At 42.7% G+C, this 20,373-nt stretch overlaps 1 long non-coding RNA gene across 1 annotated transcript in view; it reads right to left on the minus strand.

Moving 5' to 3' along the window:
* Positions 1 to 6,236: 6,236 nt before the first annotated feature.
* Positions 6,237 to 20,373, minus strand: part of LOC148336967 (uncharacterized) — a 44,534-nt gene continuing 30,397 nt past the window's right edge. Inside the window, exon 3 of the long non-coding RNA XR_015843137.1 lies at positions 6,237 to 6,433. This is a non-coding gene — a long non-coding RNA (uncharacterized LOC148336967). The remainder of the gene's footprint in view (positions 6,434 to 20,373) is intronic.

Consider the following 20,373-nt stretch of genomic DNA (forward strand, 5'->3'; position numbering starts at 1 on the left):
ACGGTAAGAGAGATGTTCATTTGGCATTTCCTGGAAACGTAGTGAAATGCCAAGCAACGCGGTGGCCGAGCTGTATTAAAGAAAGCGCTTTTTAGAGGTTGCATTCAGGTGTCACGCGAGTATTCTTATTGTGCTTAAAAAATGAGCAAACAGAAGCTTCAACATTCACGCCCTCGCTGCTGTGTGTGTGTGTGTGTGTGTGTGTGTGAGCACAGCCCTTACCAGAAGCCATCTCTTTGTTTTTTAAGGGTCACATTCCAAGGTCGAGGACTCATGCGTGTGTGCGTGCGTGTGCTGCTGCGGAGCTGTTTAAGGCAACCATGAAACCTCTTTGACACACTTTGGCTCCCACTCAACAATGGGCGGCGTGTGTGTGGTTAAGCGTGTGACTAATTTCCTTTAAAGCACTGTGAGATTGAGCGACTTAATGCCGTATGGTGTTTGGTGGAGGAGACTTGTTAAGGAGTTCAGAGGTCAGCCCTGTCACAAAGCTCCCAATTAATAAAACTAATAGAAACTTGCCAAAGGACACATAAGCATAAAGAGAAGATGCGTATTAGAGGCTCACACACGGTCACTTATTGTGACACGTACGAGTGTGATTATGTCCAAAAAATTGGAATGATATTATTCAGTTTTCTTTAGGCTAGGAGCGTTACCCACTTTTTAATAATAGCAGCTTTATAATGTAGTATTATTCACGGGTAATTCGCTTGAGTGAACCTCAAATGTGCAACTTCTTATACGAACGAGTCTGTGGAAGGCTCCGGGCAACTTTTTGGCGCGTCCCAGGAAAGAAAGACATGTCAAGCCGATTTCATGTCAATCCGTCAAACTGGTGTTGGAGGCAACATTTCGTCAACTTTTAAAAATATTTTTCTGAAGCATTTTGCGGCTTGTGTTCCCAAAACGTACTGTTTTTCCATTATCGTACATTTATGAAGGACAATATTTGAAGTGCTCTCTCTCCACTCGCAAAAATGCATTTATTTTCTTAACCTGCATTTGCTGTTCCCCCGAGCATTGCCCATGGTCATCGTAAAGAAAGATGTACTCAGCATTACTTGGGTAGTGGAGCGTGCGGAGTTCAAAGTAAACATGGTGAAGTTGCAGTTCGCTGTTGTGCTGCACACAAATGAAATAAGCCGCCAACAGGTGTGAAGTCAGCACGGAGTTAAATGTTTTTTTGATTAAGGTCCTCCAAATTATGTTAAATAATTTTTTTTCAAATTTATTTTTAAAACATATTTATTTTACTTTTAAAGTTTTGTGTTCGAATGGCGTGATTGTACTCACTGGTCATTTTTGGAGGCTTCCGAATGTCGTTAACTGTTGTGTTTGTAAATTCTTGTTGCTGTGCGTTTGTTTGTGTGAAGTACATTGAGTCGCCTTGTGTATGAAATGTGGTGAACAATAATAATAAAAAAGTATTATATGTCTCCTTGAAAACACTGAATGTTTCACCACGGCCACAGATTGAAACCGGTGGTTAAAAAAAACGAAAAGAAATGTTTTGAGGTCGACCAGCTTCTTGTACAGGCAACTTTCAAAACATGTAATACAATATCCCATCCTCCCGATTGCAACAAAGCTGTTAGCTCACTGTTTAACACGGTGTCAGAAAATAATCACTCGCCCTTTAATCAATAACGAACATACCGCAGCTGCAGGGTCACACGATTCCGGCAGATCGAATTTTTTGCAGGCCCTGGCAGAGTTTTTATCCCGAGCCCACCGAGAAGAATTTTGTCCACGAGGCTTCCGCCTTTCATTATAACCCATCCGTCTTCCGTTTGGGCCCATCCCAGCATTCACACCACGCCTTTTTTCTTCTTCTTTTGTTCCACGTCCTGATTTATTTTGGCCTTGGAATCATGTGACCCTAAATATTGTAACTGACCCCGGGCGTATCGATCCCCCCTGTGCCCCTCCCCAGCGGCGGCCACATCCTGCCTCGCAATGAAATCCTCTGGAATCGTTCATCATCGACATCATCATAGAGGAAAAAAAGCAGGGCTTTTATTTATTTCTATTTTTCAGTCGTGTTTTTGGCATTTATGCACTCTTTCTCCGAGCAGGGGCTGTCCCAGTCTATGCATACTAAATGAATGAAAAAAAAATAAGATTGAACATTATTCAATTTATTTATATACATCATAAGAATTATTGCGCTCATGGTGTTTTTCCTCAAATGACCTATGGGGTTTCATTTGAAGCCCTGCTTGGAACTGCTGTTCATTATTATTCTTTTAACTAATGCGTTTAGGACAGAGGTGTTCAATCCTGTTCCTCTAGGGCAGCTGTCCTGCCTCTTTTCGATCCCTCCCTGCTGCAACGCACCTGATTCAAATGATTAGAAAATCCTCAAGGTCTGCAGAAGTTGGATAACGATCGTGATCCTTTAAATCAGGTGTGTTGCAGCAGGGACAGACGGATAACAGGCATGTTTTTGTTTTTTTTTACCGAAGTCCACAGCACAGTTTGATGACGAAAATTTAAAAACAAATTTCAACATCTTTGACATGAGACTGGCTCATGTCTTTGACAAAGTCCTTCTTGGGAAATTGTCCAATCAAGCTCCAATCAGAAGCAGCCATCACGGACCAACCATTCCCAAGCAATGATGGTGCAAAAATTATTATAATTAATATCTTGAATCATCTCTCTTTGCTCGCGATATAATAAATGGCCACCCATGACATGGCAGCAGGTACAACCACTTGTTAGGACTTTTTTCTTGCCAGTGTGTTGTGACATTTTCCTAATATGGCTCAAAAGGCATTTTTTTTTCTCTTTTATTTTTTGCCTAGGTCATCTGAGGTGGGTAGAGAACAGCGTCAAAGTCTGCCCATCATTCTGAGGATTCCCCATGAAAAAAGAGGTGCAAGGGCATGTTCATTGCTGCTTGCAATTTTATTTGAAGAGTTGGATTAAATGCTCGCATGGGCAGTCTGTGGCCCACGGGCCGCAGGTTTCCCACCCTGCAGTTATTATCTTCTCTTTTGTTTGCAAATTGAAGGGGTGTGTGTCTAATGATGCTATTTTGCCATGAGACAACACACCTTTGTCACTCTTCTAATGAGGGGGATTTATTTTGCTTTACCTGGCAGTCATCCTCATGTCTCATTCCCGAAGACAGGTGAGTGTGCGTGTGGGTATTTCGGGTGCGCACAAAAGTACGGGTTTCATGTGAGTAAAGCACCAAGCGATCAATACATATCGCGCATACCTCACAATAAGCATGAGGTGTGTGCGTGTGAAGACAAAGAGGCTAAATTGAAAGGAAATGATGAGGGATGAGTCTGTGTCGCCCATTAGTGTTCTTTTTTCCTCCACCATCATTGTCTGCTTTCTTGTAGTGTGTGTGTGTGTGGGGGGGGGGGGGGGGGGGGTGCGTGTAGGGGTGTGTGTGTGTGCGTGTGTGTGTGTTACTCGTCGCCCGAGGCTACACTTTTGTATTTATCCTTATCTGCCTGTCCATGAGAGTGACGTGTCTGGAAACGCCTTTAGAAATGTTTAACATCGTTTGACCACAACTCTGGGTCTGTGTCCCTATTTTATTGTTTAAACGTGTACACTTTTACACATTGTTGAACTAGTGACTGTATGCATGTGCATGTGTATGTGTGGGAAGGTGATGGTGCTGGTGGTTGGCTGAGGGCTTGGTGGGGGGGGGGGGCTTTGAGGCCGTATCCATGGTAACATTCTATCGCCGCCACCCCCACTGGGCCCTAAAAGACAAAGCCGGCACACGCACACTCACACGCGCACAAATAGTGAGAGAAGGCACTGCAGGGCCAGCTGAGCCAGATCAATATTTCTCCCCATTTAAAGAACAGAATTCACAGAATGGATGTTTAGCGCTCAGACTGCAGACTAGCTTTAGACCTTGGATTTGTTTTTTCAACCCACTGAACAAGCTGTCTATAAAGTGGTGATTTTTTTTTTTTTAAATGCCAAAATAGTTGCATTTTTTTTTCTTGGAAGGTCTTCAGAGCCCCCTGCCAGGACCTCCATCAATGTTTTCCTCGATTGTACTTGCAGCCTCTATTCTCCTATATATGTATATGTGTGTGTGTGTGTGAGTGTGTTGCATTCAGCCTCTCACTCAGGCTGAGGTACCCCCATGTGACCCCCCCCCCCGAGGGCTGGACTGTCCTTGGCCTGGCGGGCCCCTGTAGCTGCCCTGGAGGCTTTGTGGAGAATGGTGGGCTCCCTCTAGCACCAGAGTGATGCACCTGCAAAGGGACGATTTACTCCTCAAAGAAATTAAAGAAGAATCCTAAACTTGCAGACATTGCTTGAACAAGTGCATGCTACAACTTAATGAGGTTCATATAACACAATTTTAAATAAGCCCATTGACACAAACAAGAGAATGGCCCGAGGCTGACTTCCAACATCCTGTTTGTGGAGCATCCGTGGGAGGTATCCGCATCCTTTCCGCTTGGTTAGTTTGACAGCCCAGTTGCATTTCATTAAACGCATCCTACGTCTGTCACATCGTTGCCCTCCCTTTCCCCTCCAAAATGGAATAATTCATTATTCCTTCATTTATGTTGCTGCGGAATCTTTCTCGGGTCTTGTGCGGTGACCATTTGCGACGGGGGGAACTGACTTGAGGGGGGTGAGGGGCGATAATTGATTTCCTCCTGCAGCATGGCAGCGGGCCAGGAATGAGAGATGGGAAGAGGGGGATTTTACCTGAGTGTCTCTATTCTCAACGTAATCCACCTCCATCATCTCCCAGCCATCGCTGGAGAGACACGGCAGATTACTGAGTAACACTCTCGTCGCTTGTTAACACTCAGCTGGCCTGTCAAGTGCTCTTGAACGCAACGCCGACGGACACTAATGAGTCGTTTTCCCACACAACACTTTTAATTTCACCCAGGTGAACACTTAAGCCGACAGCATGAGTCAACATACAGCGGTGCCTTGACTTAGGAGCTTAATTTGCTCGGTGAACAAGCTTGTAACTCGATTTCCTCTGTGTTTATCAGATCCATAGTCCACTTTGGAGTGCATGGAAATTCCATAATCCCTTACAACCTCCAGAATCACCACAATACTTTGAGTAATGTGTTTTTAATCAAGAAAAATTAGAGCTTGATGATTGGTCGACAGAAAATTATCACTTGTCACATGACTGTTCCGCCGTGGTTGGTCCCGAAACAAGCGTGCTCCAACGTTATGGGTACCATTCAATTCTCAACCATGGAAACCCAAAAATACCGCACTTTAAATGCTGAGAACTGAAAAGTGCTGTTCTGCCCCAGTGAGAAAACTTGACATGTCTATGAAGGCCGCACTCCAACAAAAATAATAAATAAAAGAGAAGAAAGCCACTCACTGCATTGCAAACTGAAATCCATTTCCATAATTCCATTTAGGCAAAGAGCACATCAGCATCAAAGGAAAGACACACAACATGAACCAGCAAGAAACAATATGAAATAAAAATCCGCAAGAGGAATCTTTTTTGTATTACGAGACCTTCGTGGGCTGAAAAGCTCGATGAGAACGTTTGTGGTTTTGTTCTTTACACAGATCAATAGTTACACTCAGCTCATTACGGTGAGGAATTGGATTTCAGCAGGTTTAAAAAAAAAAAAAAAAACTTTCCCCCCAATTTTTTTTTGCTGTACTTTTTCAATTTTAATACACTACTGCTTTATATAAACTCTTTGCAATTCCTCAAAGGCAATTGCTACTCAGCCTCTGCTGATGCCCGCCACACCAAGGGTTAGAATAGTTTTGGGATTTTTATTCAAATTTGTATTTGTTTTCATTTATTTATTTTGAATTTTGTTAGTTTTAATTACATTTCAGAGTAGGTTTGTTAGTTTTGAGCAGTTTTAGTGTTCTCGAAAAGTCTTTGTTTTGGTTGCATTTTTATTAGTTTTATTATTAGTTTAAGTTTTCAATTTGGAACATTAAAAAAACATTAAGTAGGGCGGGAGGATATTGGAATTACATGCAATATGATACATAGGTGGTGAACATTTTTCATATCTAATGGTAGGAATTGAATTTTTTCATGCGGCAAAATAAGAAGCCCTAACAGTACGTTTTGTGTGGTGTTTATTGCTGCTCATTTATTTAGATTTTCTTTTATGTTTGATTTTGTTTATCTGCAACACAGTGAAAACAACCGGCTGAATGCTGTTCATTCACTTCCACTTCCTAAATATGTGCCATCATCCCTCAAGTGGGCCTTAATCTGGCGCTTACATTCTCCTGACTCTTCTTGTGACAAACGCGACCCTTCGTGGCGAATGTGTGTGTGTGACTAAGTCATCAACAGCGCGTGACTGGCTGGCCTTTTCTTGTCCTAGTTGGACCTGCACGGTCCGTTCGGCCTCTTTGTCTATTTGTACCGCATGGGCTTCCTCCATCAGTCGCCATCAAGGTTCTCTGCCCGAGTGTCATCCTGCACACACGCACACACACACATTTGTACAAATACAGTGAGCAAGAGAGGCAGGAGGTGGTGGTGAGGCGTCAGGCTAAAGGGACAGAAGGAGGTGGGGGCAGGGGTTGTGTGACAGGAGGATTGGGACTTGCAGCCCGTTGTGTGTGTTAGTGGCGGTGATGTTTCCGTGTGTGTGTGTGTGTGTGTGCATGTGACACAGACACCTTGAGGCGCTGGAGCGACAACCGGCAGCCGCCTGTAAATAATGTGTCACCACTTGCAAAAACAATGAAATTCTTATGGAGGTCACATTTGCACTTGGTGGTCACGGTGACATCATGGCATGATGGGAGATTGTTTAATGGCTTAATGGTGGTTACTCTGTATTTCAATAATAGTCAACTTGTACGCTTTGGAATTTTATCAAAGTTTTTGTGATGAATAAATATGGCTTTGAAGTTGTCATCATCACCAGTTGTGTGAGAACTTAGTTGAGCATCCTTGGATTAACTCTGGGCATGTTTTGCTTTTTACTGGGCTTCCCGCCGCTGCCCACCTCCCCACCACACGTCTTTCAAAAGAAGGAGCAGCCGCAACCAAAAGAGCATGAAAACGAAAAAGGCATGTACGACTTCTTGGAGTTCTTGTGTGGTTTTAGCTTTTAAAGTGAATAATTCCTTTCTACACTTGCGTGACACTGACTGTTGATATGCAGCCAATAACCATTCTAGAACACAAATAATGGAAGTTTTAATTTAAAGGTAACGTCAACGCACGCAAAAAGTTTAGTAAGTAAGTAAAGTAAGTAGTAAAGTAAGCAAGTATATAATGTTTGAGACGAGGTGACATGGTGGATGAATGGTAAGCACGTGCGCCTCACAGTGCAGGGGGTGTGGGTTGCTATGTGGGTTTTCTGCGGGTACTCTGGTTTCCTCCCACATTCAGAAAACACGTGTGGTAAAACACTCTTAACTGTGCCTTAGGACGGCTTTTCGTCGACCCTGCAAATTGGCTTTTTATTTGATGAATTTGTATCGGTTGGCCGATCACTATTCTAGATTGGTTGTTTTAACCAAAGAATGGTTACCAACTAGATTGGTCAAATATAACCAATCTTTGGCTAAATTTAAGCAATCAATTTTTAGGGTGAAATATCTGGCCCCCAAAATTTGGCTGTTTTGTACAAAACAATATAAGAAGGTGGGTCAAATTGACCGTATTAGTTTATTGGTCCATTTTTGACAAATAATTATGTTCATTTTATCCCAACTGATTATAGAGACAGCGTGCAACTGGATTGGTCGCCAGTCCAATAGCAGGGCACATATATACAAATGAACATTCACACTCCCTTCATCTTTTCTCATTAGCACCGGTATCATTAAACATCTTACTTGAGGAATTAACACTTGTATTGGCACGATTTACAGACAAAATACAATCACACAGTTGTAATGATTCCTTTTCTTCGGTTTCATAATTTGGGATTTATTCTCTTGGTGTTGACTGAGAGAGCTGCAAGCAAGAACTCCTCAGACCGAGACGCAACACAATACAAAGTGACATTGAAAGAACATGCAGTTGGATGTTAAAATGTCAGCTAGGAAGACAGAGAAGGTGTTTCTGCCATAAGTGAAACATGCCACGTCAAAGGTTTGCGGGACAATGTTTGAATAAAACGAAACAGTTTGAGAACAAACAGGCTATAAAACACCTTTTTGTGCTGCATCTCCAAAAATGACTAGAGAACTTGTTACCTGACATGTGGCATAAGTCACTGTGACATTTATTTGCCTCCATCTTGTCCGGCACAAGAAGACACAACAGTGAAGCCAAGCAGTCACACTTGATTGGTTTATGGCTCGCATATAAAATCATGAATCATTGATATTTAACAATATGAGGGCGACTCTTTCAGGCCATCACTGCTGTGTGTGTGTGTGTGTGTGTGTGTAGGTGCGTGGGTGTGTGTAATGTGTAGGAGACAGAGCAATGAAATAAACTAATGTGTGTGCGTGTGTGAGAGCGCGTGAGGTGTGTGTGTGTTGCAGCTGGTTGATTAAAGTGCTCTATATACAGTACTCCCGTGCAAAGACACTGAAGGCATCCCACAAACAGGATTTACACACACTCAAAGACGCTGGACGATGAAGACGAGGTGTCACTCCCACACATTTATCATACCTTCATTCAATGGCGAGCGCATTAGCTGAATGCCTGAAATGTAAATGTTCCGATATGACACAATAGCCAGGCAGGCCAGATGATCTTTGCAGAAAAGGAGACACTTTAGTGCACATAAATCCGATTAGGGGGTCCGTTTTGGGAGATGGAGCGAGGACTGACTTTATACGGCCGGCTTTTTCACAATGAAAAGTTGCGGTGTGAGTGAGATGTGTCTGGCAAATTTGTCTCACTGTCTGAGTGCTTTTAGTGGGGGAACAATTACAAGTGGAGGGAAAATGGTCAGAACGTGTGAGCACATCTTTAAGTCACAACAACTAAAACATTTTACATTGAAATTAATACAAAAAAAAAACACAACTATGCAAATTGCCATTTCTGTGATGACAACGCTCATAATAGCAATATTGAAAAATGCCCCCAGAAAGTGGAAGTGAGGTTCAGCGACTGATAGAAGACTCAGAATTTAAGTCGTGCTTTAGCTTGTGTACCAGTGAATCTGCATTTTCGTATTCTTGTACGAAATGTGTGTTATCGTTCGGGAAATATGGATAATCTTGGCAGATGTGTAAAATTAACCAAGATGTGAGGTCAACCAAAATTTCAGGAAAAAAAAAAAAAACACGGCTCCAGAAGGTGATGGGTTGTGCCAGAGATATTTCTGTACGTTTTTAGCACGATAGGATTCTTTACGACCACAATGAGCATCTTTACAGTGCGGAACGTTCAAGACAATTGGTCTTACTGCGGACTTGAGAACAGCAAGTCTTGTAGAAATGTGTTTGGTTAGTTATTTTTATTATTATTTGTTATTTTTATTCTTTCATTGTAGGCATTCAATCCCAATGTGTCTTACCAAAAGAAAACTCAAAATTTGTGTTTTTTTTAACGTGGCAGCTTTAAGCCACAACTCTCATCATATTGATTAGAGGCAATGTTGGCAGCTGAGCGGGTTTGCGTAAATTGACCAGCCTGCACTGTGAATGTTTAAAAAAGAAGAAAATTAACTGTACGTTTTTCATTTCAGCAAAGTTGTCTAATGTTGTCGCTTAGATCACAATCCGATTTGCATTTTTCACCATCCCGACCCCCTAACCCCATTCCAAACGGTTCATATACTTTTTCTTGCAACAACATATGCATCTGCAAAACAGCTTCATTGTTTTTTTTTGGGATCAACAACAAACAAAATAAACATATTTATTGTCCATCGGGGAATCTCCCCCCACTGTCAGTGTGTCTCATCACTTCCATTTTCTCTCTTTTCTGGACATCTCTGTCCACCCCCCCCCCGCTCTCCCTCAACCCAAACGCTCATCAATTACCCCTCCATCCCTGCGCGTTATCCCTCCTTCAATCTCCCTCCATCCTCCCAGGCCCGTCGAAGCAAAATGCTTCCCGACCGGCGGTTGGCTGCGGGCCACCCATCCCCGCGCCTGTCACTCAGCCTGCTTCTGGTGGCTGAGCGCCGACTGACAGCTCCGTGAGCGAATCAATGATAATTTGCCACCTGCGTAATCCGATACTTGAGGAGTTGCTTGGGCGCAGCTCGCCGACACTTCAACAGCGCGCTTAGCATTTTCGTAGTTTAGGCCAGGATGCGGACAGGAGACAAAAGACGGCGTGCCCGCAGCCTTACGAGCTTTGCTGGAATGTGCAAGGACGGTGCAAACTCACAGTCACTGCGGCGACTGTCAAAGAGGCTAAGCTCATCTGGTTTGATATACGAGCCCCCTCTTATGACAACCTTCATATGACACCCGAGTGTTTTTATTTTTTTCCTTTTCCCTCTCCCCGGGAAAATAACCAGAAAGAGCCGAAGGACTCGAAGAGGAGAGGCCATTGTTGAGATTGTGTCGTAAAAATAAGAGAGCAATAAAGCGTATTACACTCTGTGTGGCTGCCAATCATTTGTGGCCGTTCTGCAGTGAGAATTACTGTCGAGTATCTGGAATCGGCACTTGCGACTTGAGGCTGGACTCTTAGTAGGTTGGGACTGCTGTCTTTCCGAAAGCGTAATACATACATGCTGACAAGCGGGCTAATTTGAGTGTAAATTTGCTCTTCAGCATCACGAAACAAGAAGTGAAACTTATTCGCTCCAAACGGATCATTCCTATCGCCCCGCACGTTTCCGCGCCAACTCCATTAACTTCAATTCAATCGCGTTGGCAGAAATGCTTGGAATGGATTTGTGAACCTCGCATCAGGAGCAACTCTGCAACATATTTGGTCACAATAGCAGCCAACTGAAGCTCGTTGCTATCCAGCTGGAGCTAATAGCCCTTCACATTAATCGGTAGCTAAGAAGTAGCGCTCAGTCTGGGAAAATTTGGTGACTGGTAATTTAAACGGAATAAATGCCACAAACCACGACCCGTGAAAATAAATGGCCTGCAGATTATTCCACAAGAAGGGCACATTCATTTGGCAGAGACTCTGTAACTTCCACTACCGACCCAGACTAAAACTAGCTTCTCCCTGAAAGATTCAAAGATGCATGAATATAACGACAACATACTTCAGTGACACCAATTACTACTTTACAATTAGCCAGAGCTTTGACGCCATCTTGTCACATATTTAAGATTGTTATAGAAAGAGAACCAAGAAACTCCAATCGGAGAGTTTTTCAACGACTAAATGAAGATAGGTTCCACAGAAAAAAATGTGACGAGGGGAACAGCAAGCCTCAAATAGGCAGAGGTTGGCCGTAGTCAAAGGTTCTGCCAATGTTGTATTGATTGCGACATGGTTTGTCACAAATTGCCAGAATAAAACCTTTGCGGGTAAATATCCAAATATTTGTGTTTTCTGTTTCCCAACAACCAAAAGGAGCTTTTCATTGAAAAGTAGTGTTGAGCAAAGAGCACTTTTGTGAGACTGCATCACAATCTGGACTGCCCATGAAGAAGAACCTTGCCAGTTCTTCACACCTCTTCATGCTCTCCACTTAATCCACTTTCCCGCACTCTGCTTCCTTCGTGTGCGGGTCCCTTCGATACGATCTCCATCTGCTGTAATTATGGAGAACCCCCCCACCCCTACTCTCAAAGCGCCTCCTCCAAATCCACACACACACGGAAGGCACTGCCCGCTGGTGTAATTCATGCTGCTTAGGGGGTCATGGGGAGATTATGAGTGGGATCGATGAGTGTGATGGCTCCCACGCACAAACGCGTAAGCTCATCATCGATGAGGGCCTCCTCGGCTCCCCTCTCCTACTGAGGGACATCCTGCAGATAATGAGGACACACAAACGTCGTGGACGCTATCGACCACCTTTGCTTAACAACGTGCTTTATATATGGAGCCACTCCAGAGCCGTTCAACACCGGAAAAGTGTGCTTAAAGACATCATTAGCACCACAAGAAGACACCATCTAGGTGGAGTGTTTGTTCATTCGCACGACACTCCAGGACGCTTTGAGTTGTTTTGCTTCTCTGATGGATGCGCACTCTTGACACAAGTGTCACATTTAAGCACATGAGTATAAAAGTTCACACACAAGACCCAAACACTAGCCAAAGAGCCCAGGAGAAGCCCGAGGTGAGACCAAGTACAAAGTAAGGCCCAATCCCAATAGCTGCTCTTATGTCTCGTCTTGTCCCGTCCCCCTTGAAATGTGCGTTCACGACAAACAAGACGTGTCCCAATTCTCCGTCACCTTTCAGGGTAGCGTCACAAACAAGGGGCATATGGCCCTTGAGCACCAAGACAGACCACACGCCACCTCTGCAACAAATACAATGTCTGCAGAAATGACATCAACGAACGGGAAGAAGCGGGAAACACACAATGAAATTAATATATTTGTGTTTCATCGTAGTGACGGCGGCAGAGTTTCAAATGGCTTAATTCGCCTCGAATGTCAGAAGTGATGTTAAGATCCCCCCCCCCAAAATACCAAAGAAACTCCCGACTCACGCTTTAATTTTTTCTGCCAGTAATAAAAGGCAAGAAACACAAAATTTTGTAGGCAATCCTTCAAAGCAGCTAACATGGCAAAAAACAGGGAGAATCCAAATAAATGCGTCACAAACACACACACACACACCCAGTCTAGCTCTCCACATTGGATTGGGCATCTTTATGGCATTGATACAGATTATCATCGTTCAGAGTCTATCCCATAAAAAAAAAAAAATAAATAAAAAAAATTCTCCATGCGGTTAGAGTCAAGCACGTCGTTGTGGGCAAATTGTAAAGAGTGTTGGTGTCAATATTGGTATCCCGGTGCAGATAATCACATCGCGTGTGTGTGTGTGTGCGCCTGTGCGTGTGCGTGAGAGAGAGACGTACAGATGGACTCTGGCCAACGAGCAGTGCAGCCCACATCAGGTGTTGGCTTGCTGCATGGAACATGAAAGAGTCTCTTGGGTGGGAGACGAGAGGATGACCTTCCACAATCAATGTCCTTACGACACCATCACAAGGGCCGCCGACATCAGAGTAGATGCCCGGTGAAAAAGATCACTTTCAAACACGTCAAAAGAATATCACTATCATAAACCAGATAAGTAGTGACAATGCGCAAATTCAACCACGCCAACATGCACCCATTCAGCTGTAGCAAAAAAAAACAAAAAAACAAAAAACAAAAAAAAAAAATTTTTCAATCAATATCGATCAGCCTTAAGAATGTATTAGGATGTGAGGTAGGCTTTTCTTCTATTACGGCATTGAAGGGGCATTGACGATTATGTCCTATTCTTTGCATTTGATTTAATTATTTTATCACTGAATGCGTTACAAGAGCAATATTGCAGAATCATTTTTAGCATTAAAAAACATTAAAATTGTGTTTTTTGTGGCTCACATTTACACAATAAAACAAATAATGCTAATGAAAATAATATAACATTGGCAATATGTTTCATAATATTTTTGAATAAAGTCTCAGCAACAGGTGGATTTTTTTTTCTCTAATGTACAAATATTCTGCGGAACATTCTCAAAGTAAATTTCACGTTGAATATTTGCTCTCATATTTTACTTTGTGTACCACGACCAAATATCATCTTTTGAGAGTAAAAAGTACTTGAAGAAATTCACTGTGAAGAAGCAGAGGGTCGACAATATGTCACCCAGTTCTTTCATAAGCAAGATGGCTTAGTGGTTCATGTGATGGAAAGTTCTGGAGCAACAGCTTTTTGATTCTTGTTCAAGAGATGATGGCCGGCTGTGGGGGTGCCCAGTAAGATTTCCTTTCATGGGGCCCAAAATCTCACACAACACTGTGGGTGGTACACTATCAAGTTGATGTCAGTTGGAGCTATCTTGGTCTCCTTTACAACAATTGAAACACTTAAAAAAAAAAGTGCGCTTTACTGCTGAGCTTTTTTTTTTTTGTCCAAACAAACACCACAAGCCACACTATAGTGACGACACAGTCACGGAGTTTGTACATGACGGTGAGCTGGTGGGGGTCCAGCCAGAAGACCACTCTTGTATCGACACGGTGTGCCCTTTCCATGCAGCAAAGCAGCGTGGGTCCGTCACGACGGGAACGGGGGCTTTCTTCCCCTAAAGGTCACCGATGTTGCCCACTGGCTTGGAAGTCCACCGGACGTAAACACACTCAGACTTTTGGCTAAGCTAAAGGGACTATCGATTTTCAAGGCTACGTTGATTCAGTTTGCATTTGAAAATGTTTGCATACATGTCAAAGCAAGAATCGGAGATGATTTGAATAGATTTGCACAAGCTTCTTCCTTGTTTCAGTGAACATTGTTCAAAGAAAAACAATTCTTCTTCTGAAGGACCGTTGTTCTATTTCAGAGCATTATTGATTTTGAAATATGTCTGACCCGAGAGCTTTGCAGTAGATCATTTCAACGTCATATTGGTAAGTCACTGCATTTTTTACCGATTCCTGTTTCTGAGATTTGGTGTTGTAAAAACCCAAGTGATTTAGTCCAGAAGAAATGTGCACCATGTTAAGGTTTAAATAAATAACTAATGGTAAAATGTTGTTCTGTTTTTAATTATTCTGAGTAAGTCACCTCACTGATGAGCTATTTTTAGAACAGTATACTCATGTTGTCCTTGGGGCTAACTAGAATAAGGTGGATTTTTTTTTATGTTATTTATTTTTTAATGACAATTGACAACGTGAGCAGAGCAAAAAATACTTTTTTTTTTCCTATTGGGAAAAGTTAACCGAGAAGGAGAAAAAAAAAACATTAATTGGAGGCAATTAACATCACATATGCGGCTCGTTTACTCAGCTCTGCAGGCCGGCGATCATATTGTGTCCTGCTTAAATGTCCCCTCAATCAAAGAAAAGAATAGCTCATTAATGGTGACAGCCACTATTACCGGTTATTGAAACCTTGACTTTTTAAAACCACGGTAAACCACCAAACAAATTGGGTTAGGCCTAAACCTTAACGATTTTAAAGTGCACCCACTAATATTTGATGCCTGGTGAAATCTTGAGCATTCTGTCTGAGCAAGAAAAACCCCGGTTGATTTTTACCAAATTCACCATATTGATTTTAAACGGCATCTAACAAAGATGTTAATTAATTGACCAGCAAAGTTTCCAAGCCATCTTCTCGAAAGCTTTAGGCGTCTCCTGCACTATAGTGTAGCAAGATCTCCATTGATTTTATTGGATATCCATATCCAAGATGTTTGAGGTTTAGGACTAGCACAGATTGGCAATTGCGAGGCCAGGTTTTCAACTGATATTTTTTTGGGGGTGAGGGGGGGAACACAGTGATGGAGTTCTTCCCAATCAGAATGAAAACTTTTTCACAAGTAGTGCAAACGTTGACAATTGAACAATCAGCAAAACTAAATCCATCATTGAGCATCCATCAAAGCATGCACTGCGTGTGTTCTGCATTTTTATTTGATTTTTTTTTAAATTTGCAACATCAAAAGAGGGTTTTCAGAAAGAATGTGAAAAAGAAGAATATAAACCTCAAGTCATTGAAAAAAAGGCAGAGAAAACAAAGGAAGACAAAACTTCAAATGTTGCCTGTGTGTGCGTTTGTGACGCCTTTCCAAATCAGAGGAGCCCTTTCTTTTACAATTTAAAAACATCTGAGGGGTTGCAATAGGAATCAAATTTCAGTAATATGACCACTTTAAGGTTCCAACATTATATAATTATTTAAACAAAAAATGTCGATGAGGAGAGCAACGGCGTCAATTATGAGCGGTGATTAGCGAGACGGACGCTCGTGTTGATCGAGAGGCACTTGGACGTGACCAAGAGGAGGAGGAGTAGGACGGGAGGGGGACGGGTGGGGGAGGACCGAGTGAGAACTTATTGGACCGAGTGATGCTGCCAGAGCCAATTCATTACGATTGCAGCTCTGTCAATCCCTACTCATCTCCCGTAGCACTGGACCACTAATGGAATTAGTCCCTGTCACACGAACACACAAACACGCGTGCACGTGTAGAAGGGTGCACACACGTAGCACACAGCAGGCAGACGCACACTGCATTAACACAATGGCTCGCTCCCTCGCTCTGATATACTACCTCTGTGACAAAGCTCTCAAACTTACAGCCCATAAATCCTTGGAGGTCACACCGGCGCCGCATAAAAAAGAACCAGAGATAGGGGCAAATATTCTCCAAAGCAAATATGGAGCTTCACCAACCTTTCACATCAGTATTTTGTCATGAGGATTTATGCAGTATTTACGGAAAGACTAAGGAGTAAAATAATGCAAAAAAAAAAAAAAAATGAAATTGTACTGCTACAACTAATAATAATACACGTGTTGTGATTCTGCTAAAAGGAAAAATAAATCTGGATAATCTACAAAATGAAGAAAGAAAAAAAATATCGGGATAAAACGAACATGATGTCAAATGTTTTTGGGTTAGGCTCCTTCATGTTGGCATTTTCTATGCTCCTTTATGTTAACAAGTAGAAATGGCCAGGGGCAGATGTCGCTCAGTGAATTTCTTTAGATGCAGTCAAGAATGCTTTGAGAGCGACATGACAGTTGGCCACGACGGCCGACGTCTGATTGGTGTGTAAAGACCCTAAACGGGTTTATTGAGAATGTTTCAGAAACGTGAATTTGGACCAGAACCCGACCATCGACAGCATGTAAACGTAGTCAGTATTTAAGATCAAGTTACTCAGTGACACGTAGTCAGAACGTCAAGCTTTCTGCATCCTGCTCCTCCTTACCTCTAACTTTGCCACTTCCGTGTGCTGTCGGCATTTGTGACCAAATTCTGCTCCTCATGTGACAATTACTAAAAAAAAAAATATATTATCATGAATGATTATATTTCTTTAGATACACTACATTGCATAAATCTCTACTTTGTCCTGTCTGTACACCCGCCCCCGCCGACGCCGGAGCGTTTCCTGGCCTGCTGACAATCAGTCGACTCCAAAGAGTCTGCAGCAAATATCCTCAAAGCGCCATGTAAGGGAATAAGGTTAATCTCAATTACAAAGTGGCCGTGCTTAATAATTGATGGCACCTTCTCATAAGGGATGAACGACAACCTGCGAAGGCACACGACAGGACAAAGCCTCGTGATGGAGGGCTGCGGCTCGATCATATTATCTGATTGGATTGAATAGAGGTCAACAGTGGCCGGACACTTCTGACGAACCCAGAACCCCCCACCGCCCCCCCACCCTCAACCATGTCCACTCCTCCTCCCTGCTGCCCTGAGTGAGCCGTCATTAGATTACACCAACGGTCATGACCGTAAGGATGCTCCATCACTTTCCAGCAAAGTCCATTCCCCGAGAGCAGCGGGAGGCCAAACGGCAGCAAGGAAAACTCCTTCAATCCTGACCTGCTTGCTTGTGTATTAAATCTGACAAGATGACAAGGGAGGAGGCTATACTCGTGACTAGTTCTCCGGATCACACTTTTCAGTCACAAAACACGTAAGAAACACATTTAAAAAGAGGCTGTGGGACAGACGCTGTAACACGTATTGCAGTGGCGGTCCGAGCTTGAAAGGCCACCATCCCAGCATGCTTTGCGGCAGGCATTTGGAGAATAGATCACTGAGACGCGGTCCGCTCTAGTGCTCACTGCACTTCTGAGTGGGATTATGAGGATGCATGGGCGGGTCACTCGGCGTTAAATGCGTCAAATATTTTGACTCGATTAATTAAAAAAAAAAATCAAAATTAAAATTACTGCCCGAGAACACGATACGTTTGACAACAGTAATATCAATCAAAAACAAACCATAGTCCCCACATGAGCTGAGCCTACAGGTCAGCCATTTTTAGGCAGATGCTACAAAATATGCTCCATCGCAGCAGGGAATCTAGCTTTTCCCCCGTTCGCCCGCCTCCACCTCCACCTCACAAGACCACCATCTTCCCCCACCGAAGCAAAGACAGTGGCCATTGGCTGCCTCTGACTGGATAACCCCACGGGTCGAGGGCGAGCGACCCCGCAGGCTTGAAGAGTCAATTCTCAACGGTTCAAAGGTCGGGAGTCATGTCCGCACACCCTCCCCCACACCACTGTATCATCAACAACCAACGAGCAGGTTCATGGGAGTCGGGGTGGGAGGGAGGGAAGGGATAAGCTGGGTTAGAGCATGCCTGGATGCATCCCAGTCTGACATCACTGGAAGAGTGTGAAAGCTTTGATTGGGACAAGGCGAGTGGGTGGGGGAGGGAAGGGTCAGCTCAATGCCTTTGACCTCTGCACTGAAGCCCTGATGAATGCTCTCCATCCTTTATTTCGGGCAAGCTCACTTTCTCTCCATCCATCCATCTATGTTTCTGTCAGTTAGGAGGTGGGATGGTCCAGGTAAGCCACACTATGGGCCGTAGCTTGATTTTTGGCCACTGTTTGGTATATTTCTGGAGGTGTTTGATGCATGAAGATGTTTTGATTGCTCGCAAAATTAATTTACTTGTTAACAAAAGATGAATTAGAGAAAACGGTTACTTCAAGACAACTGTTTCAAGAGTCAAGATCAATTTTTTTCGTGTGCAAGTCTCCTTCCACTTATACAAAAATACAAAAGATCAATTATAAACAGTGAATAATAAAAACCACAGAAAAAAATGGCGGGGCTAGGCAATATCCAATCGAACCATTTCAAGATAAAGAAAAACACAACCACGAAAAAAAAAGGGCAGTAGTAATAGTTTCGTGAGGGCAAAAGGAAAAATATGTTTATATGCCAAATATTCAGGCATTCAACATTTCGAGTATTGCAACCCCTCAGTGGTGCACATTCGAAAACAAAAGCATTTCCCAATTTTCACAGGGCTTGGTCTCACATCAAAATGCGGCCGGCGACAGCTTCCTGACGTCGCCCACAACCTCGTGAGGTGCAGCATCACAAAAGACGAAGCCCTTTGCGTGACAAAAACCAAGCGGAAAACAAATTGTCCCGAGTTTGAAAGTTTTAGGCTCCCTGTGCTCACTGTTTTTGCGCCAGATGTCCGGGCACCGACTCTAACTTCCGGGGTCACTCTTTGAGGAAATACAGTAGCCGGTTGCAAACTGTTAATCTGAAGGGAAGCACTTTCTTAGTGAGCCTGCTTGGGAAGAATGCTAAGCTGCAGTCAATAAACAGCATTGGAACATAAGTCTCCTTTCCTTTCAAGGTGTGTGAGGGCTGTATTGAAGACTGTGACTATTGATGACCACTTGACTATTTGTAAACACATTGCAGTAGGAGTAGAAAAATGTGGTTGACAGGTTTAAGACTTCTTAATCCAATCCTTGTGAATTGAAATTGGCCACTTGATTAATCTTAAAAACATGACACAATGCCCACAAAGACACACAAGGCCATTGTGGGGTCCTTTTGGTCCTTTCAGCAGGTCCTTCAAAGACAGACTTTGCAATTTTGGTCTATTGCTACCGTTAGAACTACGTCAACATGGTGGTCATGCTAATAATTCCTCACCATGTGGGTGTGAGAGCCCACATCTTTTTAAAAACATTTATTTTAACCAAAACAAACTGTTTATCCACGCAAGCGTTGTCCTGACTTTGGCGGTACTCACGGGACTGTTTTTGTGGCAAAGAGGGAGGCTAGGAGCTTGCTTACATCAACCACAGCACACTGCAGCTGAATAATTAATGAGGACCGATTTGTCCGCGCATACATCTCACATTCAAAAACAAAAACGGACACTGAACTGACCTAGCCCTTTTTAAGAATTAAAACGTGACACCACATTATCTCTATCTGCATTGTATCCGTATCATGCACTCCTTTCTAAATGCTTTTCAACCTCATAATACACACCGGTATATACACACAAGTACAGCCCGGATATATGAACCAAAATTAAAGCGTTAACTCTGGAGATTCATTTAAATAAATAACACAGTTAAATATTTTTTTTCAGTTAACTCAGTTTTATTTATTTCAAAAATAATTTGCATGTTTTCAAAGCTAAATTCAAATACAATACCATATTAGCTAGCCCATCATCTCAGAACAAAACACCCTGCTCAAGTTACTACAGGGCCTTGCAAACCAACGCTGAGAATTGTTTTTATGAAAAATGCCTTTAAAGATGACTAAGTTTAGGTCAGATTCAAGGATCAAAGAAAAAGCTATTAGAACATTTGAATTAATATTTACTTCATGTTTGGTGATTTGACATTAATTCCAAGATATTATTCAAGGAAACAAGCTTCTCAAAAAATAGTAGTTAAAAAATGTGATTAATTACGGAAATATTTAGCGATTAATTAGTTAAAAAAATAAAATAAATAAATATATATATATATATATATATATATATATATATACACACACACACGCACCCCCACCCCCCCCCCCA

This window comes from Idiotropiscis lumnitzeri, chromosome 5 (genome assembly GCF_059441095.1).
Source record: "Idiotropiscis lumnitzeri isolate Australia: NSW breed Sydney's pygmy pipehorse chromosome 5, RoL_Ilum_1.0, whole genome shotgun sequence".
Classification (NCBI taxonomy): domain Eukaryota; kingdom Metazoa; phylum Chordata; class Actinopteri; order Syngnathiformes; family Syngnathidae; genus Idiotropiscis; species Idiotropiscis lumnitzeri.